The sequence below is a fragment of the Lactuca saligna genome, chromosome 5 (assembly GCF_052625555.1).
Source record: "Lactuca saligna cultivar CGN05327 chromosome 5, ASM5262555v1, whole genome shotgun sequence".
NCBI classification, from domain to species: domain Eukaryota; kingdom Viridiplantae; phylum Streptophyta; class Magnoliopsida; order Asterales; family Asteraceae; genus Lactuca; species Lactuca saligna.
This window is the reverse complement of record NC_136421.1, coordinates 286,864,377-286,877,844: the sequence shown is the minus strand read 5'-3', so window position 1 is coordinate 286,877,844 and position 13,468 is coordinate 286,864,377. Positions and strand designations below refer to the sequence as shown.

Genomic DNA, 13,468 nt, shown 5'->3' with positions numbered 1-13,468 from the left:
TTTATGTGTGTTAGTGAATACCGGATTTAGACCCAATGCTAGGCAAGGCCCGAGGAAGGTTTATATGTATGTTTCCAAGCTACGGCTCGATGTCGGGTGGTACCCGAGGTAGTAGCATATGTGTAGTTATACTCGTTGTCTTTGTGATACTTGTATATGCCTGGTAGGGGATGAGTGTGGGCGGGGGGACCGTATCTCATCACTAGCTGAGTGTGGACGGGGTTCCATATCTCATTAGTAGCAGAATAGGCGTGAGGCCCAAGATAGAAGGGGCCTTGAGACTAGCAGTTATAGTGTAGGGATTATGTTAGCATGTTTATATGTTATTGTTGTATATAAGTAGCAGGCGGGGCCCGAAGACACGTGCGTCCTGGTAGAAACAGATCTATATACCGAGAGAGGCTCGATGTCAGGCGGGGATTGATGTAGGATTCGTCCGATGTTGAGGTGGGCCCGATGTAGTGGGCTAGGCTCGTTGTTTGCAGTATGTGATTATGTATGGTATGTGGTAGGTTAGGGAACTCACTAAGCTTCATGCTTACGATTTTCAGTTTTGGTTTCAGGTACTTCCGTTAGCGGAGGAAAGAGCATGGGATGATCCTATGACACACACCAAGAAGTTTTAGCCTAGGAGGCTTATACTCTGATAAAAGATCATGTTTTGAGATGATACTTTGATTTGATATAACAACTTTTGTTTATGAATGATATGATCTATTATTATGGTTTTTATTAATTAATTAAAAAGAAATTTGGGGGCCGTGGGGACATTACACCTATGCATGAAACTCTAGTTGCATTCCATCCATTTTTTAGATTTGTTGCCTTGTTATTGGGACTTGAAGAAGAAGTACACCATTTTGGTGTCAAGGGAAGCAAGATATATTCCTACCTTCTAGACACTTCCTTGTTCTCTTCAAGTTATCAAGTTCCTACCTTTATGGCTTTTGGTTTTTAGATCTAGGATTTTGAGCATATTTGGTCCCCTCTGTGATGATTCTATAGAGTTTAGAAAAGCTCTAAGTCTAAAGTTTATTTGAAATGGTTTTTGGACCCATTGTTGTGAAAGAATTAAATGCTAACCTTATATTTGAATAATGCATGAAGTTATTAGCATCTTGGTCTCATTTTGGATCGAGGGTTAGAGTTTGTTATGTTAGAGGCATGCATGTGGATAAAGTTTGAAACTTTATCTATGACGACCATCCTTATAAGGGTTTGGGAAAGTATAACCTTTTGTCTTAAGATATTAAATGCTTAATAAAGGATTTGCATTTACCATAACAACATTACAAAAACAAGTAGAGGTCACGACGCGAAGCTTGAAAGGTAGTTGTGCTATTTTTCACACCTAGTGGTCACGACGTAACCAAGAGTCGGGTCACAACGCGATGACCCATTAACCTTTAAATATTTTATCGGTTTAACTTTTGGTCAAACTTTGATGGATTTGGGTATTAGACCGAGGTTTGATATTTGTTTGGTATTGTGTGGTTCGTGTTGGTTGTTAGTTTGAGGAGACTCTTGTTGAGTTTGTGGTTGTCAAATTGATGTGAATTTTCTCACTATACTATGTTGTGATATTATATGTAATTCGTATGTTGTGGTTCTTGTTTACTATTAGTGTATATATGTGTAACTAGCCTATAATAGTCTAATATTATAGTAATTGGTAAGTTCTATAGGATGATAGTGTCACGATGTATAGTGAGCCTACAAGCCTAGGATGAGGATGATGTCACCACGAATAATGAGCCTAGATGTGGTGTAGATCTTTTAGGATGATGTGTCACAAACGTATAGCGATCCTACATGCCAATAGGATGATGATGTCACAAAGTATAGTGAGCCTATTGACCTATTGACCCATGTTCAAATCCTAGCACCACTCAGCCCTTGTGGCCATGGAGGTTCGCCTGCAGTGACTCCAGGGCATGAAGCAAAGCTTTATGTTTGCAGCGGGGGATTAGTCGGTGCGCGAAAGCTGGCCCGGAAACCCTCGTTAGGGAAGTTCCCTTTCCAAAAAAAAAAAAAAAAAAAAGTATAGTGAGCCTATAATCTGTATAGATCATATGTGATGATTGTGTCATAATGTATAATGAGTCTACACACCCAGTAGGAGGATGATGTCACAACGAATAATGAGCCTACCGTTGGTATGTATTGTATATGCGATGAAATATGTGGTATCTTGGGAACTCACTAAGCTTTATACTTACTCGTTGTATTTAAATGTTTTAGGTTGTTCGAGTAATAAAGGGGAGGGTTTGGTGTGACTATACAATCGCATTAATATTATGATATTTTTTTGAGACTTCCGCTAGTTTTTTATGATTTGAATCCAACTTAACATTATGATTTATGATTCTAAAACAAATGATTGTTATGCTGTGTATTTGAAGGATGTATTTTAGATGTTTTAATATTATGATTTATGATTTATGAGTAATAAAGGATGTCTTTTAAAAATGAAAATTTTGGTTTCAATGTAACTCCCATTTTTCACAAAAAAAAACATTTTTAATTGAGATAAATTACTTTTTTTATAAAAACCCCAGTCAAGAATCTCATTTGTTCAAAATACACTTTTACGAGAACTAGAGTATCACAAAAATGAAGAACACCAATATTGCTCATGAGTGTGTAAAGTTACGCCTTCACCTTCCCACGATTATCAAAAGTACCTGAAAACATTTAATCCACAATTGTAAGTCAAATCTTAGTAAGTTCCCCCATAATACAACATATCACAACATACATACAATGGCCTTCAGTCTAAGACTAGTCTACCCTAATCACTTGTAGCATATAGTTGGTACATGTCTTGCCTTCAGCACACTGTTGACCCGCCCTGGTATCTTGGCCTACCATACAAATATGGATCGCCTCAACCCACCACAAGATATGTTGACATATATAACAAACAAAAAAATAAGCAAACTACCAACACAAACAACTAAACTAGTCTACCTGTCTAATAGCCCACTATATCAATAGGATCTCATATAGCACACTACGCCACAACTGGTAGATCACCACATGAATGCATAGTTTTATATAAACAGAAGTGAGATAGACAGTCAAACATGTGATCCCACTCTAGAGCCATAACAAACAAAGAACATGCAAGAAAGCCTAGATCAAGAGTTCTCAAGCTATCCTACATGACTACATAGAAACCCCAAGGGCACTCAACTGGATGACCACCAACCTACTGATACTTTAACCATCATATCACTACCCATTATATCCTACAATGTAAGGATATACATCGTAACACGTAGTATAGTAAGGAAACTCACCTGATACGCAGAACTGGAGAAACACTACTACATTCACGACTCCTCGTATTGGACAAACCCACGAACCAACTATCACCCAAAAAAGGTCAAACCTTAATCAATCAACCCAAAGCCTTTAAGTTAGACCCAAGGTCAAATTGGTCAAAAATCAATGGTCAAAGTCAATCTCATATGACCACCGCATTGTGGCCAAGCATAGACCACGTTGTGGTAGCCTCACGACAAAATAGTCATGACAGTTATGCATGCTTATATGTTTATCGTATGATGTATTTTGGGGAAAACTCACTAAGATTTATGTTTATCCAATTTTTTATTGTTTCAAGTATCATCGACGTAAATGGGAAGGCGAAGGCGGAACTGTACCCACTCATCAACAACATTGAGGATTCCACGTTTTATATGATACTCATATTTTTAATAAACATATTTTGGAATAAACAGTTTTCTTAATAATGGATTTATAAATCGGAAAGTTTTAACTTAATAAAAATGAAAAAAAAAATGTTGTGAAAGTGGGACATTACACCCTAACTAATATTTCATTTCTTTTATCTCTTTCTACCTGTCCTACCCAATACATTATGACTACGGTAAAAATTCATATATATATATATATATATATATATATATATATATATATATGTACAGGTTCAGGTTCATTTGAGATCATTCTAATTTTGTGAGACCGTGAGACCAAATCTAAAAATAATTTTAAAATGAAAAATAAATAGAAAAATCCAAAAAAAAATTAAAATATTATTTTTGGAACTTGAATTAACTAAAAAAATACAAAAAATTAAAAAATTCCGTTTTTTTTTTAAATAAGTGAAATATTCTAATAGAATATTACACTGACATATTCTAAAAAATAATTTTAAAATGCAGAATAAATGGAAAAATCTAAAAATTCTTTTTTTAAATATTATTTTCGGAACTTGAATTAACTAAAAATAAATAAAAATAAATTCCGTTTTTTTTTGAAAAATACGTGAAATATTCTAATAGAATATTACACTGACATATTCTAAAAAATAATTTTAAAATGCAAAATAAATGGAAAAATCCAAAAATTCTTTTTTTAAATATTATTTTCGGAACTTGAATTAACTAAAAAAAATTTAAAAAATTAAAAAAAAAATGCGTCTCACGGTCTCAGAAAACTAGGCCGTCTCACATTAACCTAACCCTATATATATATATATATATATATATATATATATATATATATATATATATATATATATGATATTTTAGGAAAAATCATTATCTCATATAACACAGATATCAGGAACTCAGATAATAAGAACATATAACATTTAGGCAATTTAAATACTTGATATCTATATGTAAGCTAAAAGTAACTATGCACTCGTGTGACAAAGTTATGCGACTCAAAGTTAAGATAGTGCTTTGCTTTAACACCCTAGATATTCCCTTAACGTGACGTAAGTATGATAAATATAAAGTTTTAGTCTAGATCCTCACTAATCCTAATGTCTACATCAAGATCTAACAAGCAAGGATCAGCTAGGTAGGACAGTTGGGAGGCAGGGACTGCTAGGCTCATGGAAGGCTAAAACTAAGGGAAATGGGTTAAAATCGAGAGAAATTCGAGATAAAGGAGGATGAGGAGTGAGGATGCAAATGATTAGTCGAAGTCTATTCATAGCATAACTGTGTGTCGCGCCTAGTGTGAGTGGCATGCACAACTGAGACGTTGCTCCTCTCATTTTCTGCCATGTGTTGCAAATATGGTGGAACACACCCCACCTTCAAGAAGGTGCGCGCCATGCAACCCACCTACACATGGCGCTTCTCGGAAAACTTCATAAAATATTATCTTCATACGATATCTATTTTTGATGTTCTTTATATCCATAGAAAGCTCTCGACGAGATCTACAATTTTCCTTTAGACTCCGTCCGCTAGTTTTGACTTCATTTTATTTATACAAGCTTATCCTATTAAAGCCCGTATAAAATGCATATCTCTCGCATCCAACGTCCGTTTTCGACCGTTTTTTATATTTTTGGAATCCTATTAAGGAGATCTCCTTTTCTTGTTTACATTGTTTTGGCTGAAAATCAACTGATCTAAAACTCGATTTCCGTGCGCACACTGCTATGCTAAAATCTTAGAAAAATCTTATTATTCTTTTGATTTGAGTTGGTTGGTATGGTAGAAATCCATAAAGTTGGCAACTTTATAAATCATCGAGGGCCTGTTGTGGTGATATGTCTTGGATATGAAGAATATTTGAATTTTGAATCCTTGCATAAGGTTTTGACCTTATTTTCTTCCATTTTGACTTAGTTGGAGTTCAAGACATGCATTGGATATACATGTCTACATAAAACTGGTTTTTATGATCTTCTAGGAGTAAGAAAGCCTTCTAGAAATTATGGATGAGCGGGGTAAATGATTAAGAGCTTAATGGATTAATCTAGTCATGATACCTCCCACGACATGGAGACATAGCCTCCAAGGGGTGGAGTTTTGGTTTTCTGCTAGTATTTTGTCCTGAGGCCACCACAACATGCCAGAAGCTGGATGGTGGACAATTGTAAGACTTTTGAATGTTGACTTTGACTTTGGCTATTGACTTTTTGACCAAATTGACTTTTTAGGCCAGCTTAGGGGTATTAGGATCATAGATTGAGGAATTGTCTCTATTTGATGGATAGGTGACCCGTAGTACCAGTTCTTGTCTTCTAGAGAGCTATGTGGATATTTTATAGTTGATGATGTGAGTTTTCTCACTGTACTTTATACTACAGTATGTGTCCTTGTGGGTAGGGTGTTGTTATGCTGTATTGTAACATCCCAAAAATACAGATACAATTTTTTTTTTAAATTCATCCCATTCATAAGAAACTGATACCAAGATATTCAGAAGAGTTACGTTATATCATAGCATCATAATATAAATCTCAAAATCAATAAGTGCGGAAAAATTTGGAGTGATGCAGTGCGATCAAGTTGGGCCTTTCCCTTTCAAGCTAAAAGTACCTGAATCAGAAACGGAAAACTGTAAGCACAAAGCTTAGTGAGTTCCCCCAACATACCACATATTAATCAAACATACTACACAAACATACTGAACAACATCATGCCAATCATATCTAGGTGTTAACCTACCCTTTCAGTTTGTTTCAACCGAATACTGCTAAGCAAATATGGGTGCTGGCCTACCCATTCGTTATATCTCAACCGGATATTGCCAAACATATTTGGGTGCTGACATATCCCTTTGGTCTACTTCAACTGGATATCGAGTCTATTTCACCCCTACTAATACAACCACATATTATCATAACAATACATCACCGAGTCATCATGCAGATACAAACATGACTGACAATCATCACATAGATAATCATCATGGTATAACATAACTAGTGGTCCGACCTTCGTGCCTTTGTTTTCCTCAAACATACTCAATGGATGACTCACACACTCCACTCCATATCGCACAAGCATAAAATCCAAATTAGCCATTAGGTTATATTCTAACCCGAAGGTCCAAAACCCCAATCTCCGACTTAAGAAAAAAAAGGTTCCTTTACCTTTGCCTTATTGGACCTCCTCCCTACTAGGCCCAAATCCATAACAACCCAAAAGTATCCAAGCCCAAACAAAAAGGCTTCTAAGGCCCAATATGTCCCAAAGACATATAATATGGTCCTAGGCCCAAAATGCATTATTACAACAGGTGGGCTTGAGGCCCAATCTAGATAAGTCCAAAGCCCAACAAAGCTGAGAGCCTAAAATCCATTTTTCCCACTGATTACGTATGCACGGTGTACTCAACATGTACGCCTAGCATACACTGGTGTTCACCCAGTACACGCAGCGTACATAGGAGTACGCCCAACGTACTAGTCAGCCAACCCAAAAACACCTTTGTGGCTTATTCTTTTAATACCTAATGCCTAGAACTTAGATCCAAGCCCCTAGAAACGTCCTAATCCATAAAGTTGCAAACTTTATGGTTTTGCATGCATGGATGGGACTCAAAACATGAATCAAGTCCATAAGCACACTTGGTTGGTCCGCAACACTTGTATGGTTAAGGCTTAACCATCAAGATCTAATTTTTATGTCTTCAACACCTCCAAGATCTCAAAAGGACATCTCAAATGAATTGATGTTCCTTAACTCCAAGAATCTAAACTATGGGACCAAAAGATGACATTTTCTACCCTAAAAGTAGATTTAAGCATGCAATGGTCAAGGTTCAAACTTTATACATTTAAATAGCTAGAAATGGTGCCAAACTTATGGATCTACAATCTCCTTCCTTGCCCTTGCTTCTTCTCAAACTTCATTCTTCTTCAAAACCATCAAAGATCACCAAAAATCACCAAGGTAAGCTCAAAAGTGCATGCAACAGGGTTAGGTTTCAATTTTGACACTAAAAGGACAAGGAGGCTGAGAGGGTGCAAACCATGAGGGACTTAAGGTCTTTAAATGGGGTGTAAACCCTAAAAATTATGGTTTTCCCTGCCATGAGTACGCTTAGCATAACCTTATGTATGCCTAGCATACGTGGGAGATGTCTGTGACCATGATTCAGCTAGTACACCCCGCGTACTAGCCAAAGGACCATTTTTTTTTAAAGATTTTTCTTAAGGAAGGTTGAAAAGGAAACTTACAAGGCCCGAATGTTACATTTAGTGTTCGGTTATAATGGTAGGTTTGCTATGATTACATGTGTTTGCTAGTTATTATTCTGGTGCATATATTAATATAATTAGGACTGTAAACAAACTGAACGTTCAACGAACTGTTTGTGAACCATTCGATGGGAAGTTCGTTTATTTAATACACGAACAAGCATGAACACAAATTATCGCTCGTTTAGTTAAACGAACAAACATGAACAATGGTCTCGTTCGTTCAGTTATGTTGATGAATGTTTGTTTATGTTCGTTCATATAAGTTCATTTTATGTTCACGTATGCTTAATTGTGTTTGATTACATTAGTGTATTATATATTCATTTATGTTCATATATCTTCAATTATGTTTTTTTTTTATCTTTGTTCATTTATGTTCGTTTATTTATGTTTGTTTACCATGTTCACGAACATGAACAATGTAATTTGTTAAATGAACGAACATGAACAAAAAAACTTATTCGTGTTCATTTATTTGTTCGGTTAACTTAAATGAACGAACATGAAAAAGCCCCGTTCGTGTTCGTTCGGTTCGTTTAGTTTACAACCTAAATATAATGTAGTTGGGTTAAGGCGGTACAAGTTTGTGCTATATGCCAACGAACTCGGGGGCAATCCAGTCTTGTTCTGTGGGACTGGGGAAATACAGTCTTATGACTGTGGACTCGGGGCAATCTAATCTTATGACAGTGGGCCCGGGGACAATCTAGTTTTATATACTGTGAGTCCGATGTGCATGCATTATATATGTATTGTTGTGTGGGGTATTTTGGGGAACTCACAAAAATTTGGCTTTCAGTTGTGGATTTCAATGTTTCGAGGTACTTTAGATGATCGGGGCAAGACGATGACGTGATCATACACATCTTCCTGCTAATTTATGTTTTGAGAGAGTATTTGATATTCTAACTTCTATGGATTTGATTTTAAGACAATGTTTGATTATCTTATGGTTTTTATGAAAATGTCTTTTAAAAATGAAATATTTTGTCATGGTTTTGGGATGTTACCCGATGCACACTCTATATTTGAAACTCATTCCTGCCGTATAAGATCCGACGTGGCTTATATATCACAATATTGTCATGTCATTTATTTGATAAATTTAGTGACTTTATTGTAGTTTGGGAATAACGGTTAATGAGAGAACAAGGAAAACTCGTCATTTGATTGATATTGCAATAAAGATGTAAATATAGTGACTTAATTAAGAGGGAAAAAATATCGTATCAAAATGAAATTTTTTTAATTAACTTAGTGACTTTATTGCAATTTACCCTTATATTAATGTAAAATTGTTATATATATATATATATATATATATGTGTGTGTGTGTGTGTGTGTGTTTAATTTGGATTGACATTGGCTCCAACTTTAACAATACTTCCTAGGTTTGATCTTAAATTTTCATTGAGATTGTCACATATTCGAGCATAGTGATCAATCAATTGCCATCGGTTAGTATAAATTTTAATGTCATTTCCCTTTGACGTTGACCTCTACTACGCTTTAAAAAGAATTATATAAAATTTAGCTTTCATTTGCTTAACTTTTGTTTGGGTTTGTGAATTAAGTCATTGAAATAATGGTTAGCAATCTAACTAGGAATTATCAATGACCTAAGGTTGTAATTTTGTGCACAATTTTTTTTTTTTTTTTTTTACTTTTTAAGGATTCACTTGCCAAGTTAGTTCATTTCTCATTCAAGATGCATAACATTGAAATAGACACTTATTATCATCACTCTTTTTCCACAGCGTACTAATATCCTATGATGATTACACTTGAAAAACCTCAATTGGTTTCGATTAACCACTACATAATTTGTTAAACAAAACTTGAACCATTCTGCGCTTTTTTCCCCAAGTATGATTCCAATTTACTCCAAGATATCATAAGGTTATGTACAAGGAGTTGAACCCTAATTTCTTGATCTTCATCCTTTGTTTTGTCAAACTCTTCATATGAAGGGCTTAATCATTGTTATTAGATGATATTTCTGGCACTTTCATATATTATTATACCAATTCATATAAAAAATGATCACATATTATATTCTTCATTGAAGAAGCAACATACTTATCTTCATAGGGATCTCAAGACAACCTATAAACTATCAAAACCAAACACATCAGAAGTTTAGCCGCATCATTCGTTCCATTCAAACCATTCATATCAACTTTCAACTTCAACATTTAATGTTGAAGGCATTGGTTTCAATTAAAGCTTCGTTAAAGAATCAATACAAACAACAAAATAAGACCTGATAACTATATTATAAAAGACAACGACTTGGATTTTAAGTTGATTTCCTGTTGACGAAGTATGTTAGACTAATTTTACTTCCTAATTCCGCAAACCTTTGCCCTTCTTGACATTAGAAAATCTTTTTTATAGGCGTGATCTCTTGTAGGTTAAAAGAACGGGGTTGAAGCTTGAAGGTAAGGGGTATGTCACGTCGGTTTATGAGAACGGTTTAACCTAGGGTTACCGGATAAAATAGATAATTTAGGAGGTTTCACAAAAAAATAATAGTTAAATGTACTATTAAAAAGTTTTTAAAAACATTAACATATAGTATATACGGTTTTCTTATAATTTTTTCCCCTTTTCCTATATCAACATTTCAAGTGGCTCAATAAATAATAATTAGTTAAAACAACGTTATTGGAGAATAATAATGTTTTATCACAAAAAATAAATATATATCAAAGGTTTTTCAATAATAATAATAATAAGGGCTTTCTTGGAATTGAAACTACTTGATTTAAGTTGAAAATGGCTGGTGCACAAAATAACGAATCGGGTTGAACTTTGAAGCGTATCAATTATCAAACGGAGAATTAATAAAACGTATCTTTATCAAAGTGCGCAAGGAAAAGTACATATTAGCTGGTTTGCCCGAGAGGTTAAGGGGGAAGACTTAAGATCTTCTGCACATAAGTGCGCATGGGTTCGAACCCCATAGCCAGCACAAAATTTTTTTTGATTAATTATATTATTTTTTAATATTATCTCAAAACCCTAGGATTTTCAGGGATTTGGTTAATCTTAAATTCCAAATTTGTGTCGTTGTTTGTACATTTTTATACGATTGGTTAACTACTTGTGGGAATATCTCGATAAGCTACCTTGGAGCCCAATCAATCTTCTCATAATAGGAAAGTAAATCGATTAATTGATACATCCTAATTATGATAACTCAAACTCCTAATTAACCCACAATCTATCCATATCTGAAATCTCTCACAAACTAGTATAAATAATACTGATCTACTTCCTCAATCCACATTCACAAATCACAATGCACTACCGAACATATCCCCCACATCTCTTCGTTTTCCATCCCCATTGTTGAGCCTCTTTTTCGATCTTTTCTAAGTGAAAAAAATTCTTTCACTTCTTCTTCCTCGTTTGCGTTTTTTCGTGAGAAAGAACGTGACATACATAATGGAAAAGTATGTCAAAATCAAGAAACTTGGGGAAGGATCATATGGAATTGTCTACGAAGCATTGAATAAACTAACCGGTGAAGTGGTGGCGATCAAGAAACTGAAGACAAAGTGTACCTCAAAGGAAGAATGCAAAAATCAGATAGAAGTCAAGGCACTGCAGAAGATAAAGCATCCCAATATCGTAAAGCTCAAAGAAATTAATGGAGAAAACGGTAACGTATTCTTGGTATTCGAATGCATGGAATGCAGTCTCTACGATCGTTTGAATAATATCAGAATGGTGTCTTTTTCTGAAAGTGAGATCAAAAACTTGTGTTTCCAACTCTTTCAAGGTCTTGCACACATGCATGGCAATGGCTACTTTCATCGTGACCTCAAACCAGATAACCTTCTTCTTTCCAAAGATCATGGCATCATAAAGATTGCTGATCTTGGTCAAGCTCGAGAGACAGATGGGGAACCTCCATACACCGATTATGTCACGACGCGCTGTTATCGTGCCCCTGAGGTTTTTCTCCATTCTTCTGTGTATGATCCTGCAGTTGATATGTGGGCAATGGGTGCAATCATGGCGGAGCTCTTCATCCATCGGCCACTGTTTAGAGGTGATAGTGGAGGAGAAGTATTGTATAAGATTTGCAGTGTGATCGGAAGTCCAACAGAAAGCAAATGGAGTGAGGGACTTCAACTTGCACGTAATATGAATTATCGGTTCCCAGATCATCCTGGTATGCCTCTTGCGTCACTGTTACCATCTGCAAGCAGCGAAGCATTGTGTCTGATTGCTACACTTCTTTCTTGGAATCCATGTTTGAGGCCCACAGCTACGGAGGCACTTGAGCATCCTTTCTTCGATGATGTCACACCTCCAATCCACGTGAACAAAGATCTACCATGGAAGCGAGCGTTGTTGAAGCCGGCAAGAAGTTCGAAGATCTAGTTGAAGATATGATCATACTTTTATGCTCCAAAAAAATTAAGTTGATTTTTGAGATCGGAGAAGTAATTGTTTTTGACTTGATAATTGCACAGCATACATAGATTCTAATTAGATAATCGGACGAGTTAATTGCAAATTTAGCGTGAATTTGGTTATGGGTTTTAGTTTGCATGTATTGAATTTGTTTTTCGTTAATATCAATCATAAAGATGGTTGTTGGTAATTAAAAGCTTGGCAATTATCAAATAACTAAAATCGTTCGTCTTTTTTTTTTTCGATAATAACATATCATTGTCCTTATATTCGATACAAGTTGTTATATCATGATTGCATTTGAAGGCTTTTAATAAATTTATCATGTTTTCTTAAATGAATATATATTCTTGTGTCGTTGCCAAAATCAACATGTAAACAGGATTTAATTTACATTTTTTTTCAATGGTGAATGCTTCAAATATAAACAAGCAACTTATTTCACAATGTTTACTAATCCTATTTGAACCAAGGAGGTCACCCAAAATACATTTATTTATTTTAAATCAGTAATAACTGATCTAATATGATCTAATTTGTTTAAAAAAATCATCTCTAATAACCAAATGTTTTTTTTTCTATTTGTCACACCCTTATTCAATTTGTCAAATATTATTTTGTAGTTATTTTAAATTAAAATTTTTTCCACATATTATTTTATAAGTTTTTCTATTTTATTAAATTCTGCATAATATTTTAATATAATAATTACAATAAATATAGTAATAAATGAATATTAATTTCACTAATAAACTTACCTTTTAATTTTAAAATTCTCAAAATTAAAACTAATTAGTTTTTTTTTCTTTATTTAAATTTAAAAGATAAAAAACATTTTCATTATAATAAATCATTATTTTTCTTATTCTCTTATAAATTCAAAATATTCAAATATTTTAACCTTTATATTTGATTTTTTCTTTTTAAATTAACTTATATAATACATGGGTCTCACAACTAGTAATAATAATAATACAATAATTCTAAAACCAATAGTATCGAATTCCTTAATAACTATTTAGGTATAATATCACTTAGAACAATCTTCGATTCTTT

General features: G+C 34.3%; 1 non-coding gene and 1 pseudogene across 1 annotated transcript; both read left to right on the top strand.

Moving 5' to 3' along the window:
• The first annotated feature begins 10,875 nt into the window (after nt 1-10,875).
• On the top strand, nt 10,876-10,958 carry TRNAL-UAA (transfer RNA leucine (anticodon UAA)). The gene has a single exon. It is a non-coding gene; the product is annotated as a tRNA-Leu (tRNA).
• A 356-nt stretch (nt 10,959-11,314) lies between these two features.
• On the top strand, nt 11,315-12,493 carry LOC144998155 (cyclin-dependent kinase F-4 pseudogene; annotated as a pseudogene).
• Nucleotides 12,494-13,468: the final 975 nt, after the last annotated feature.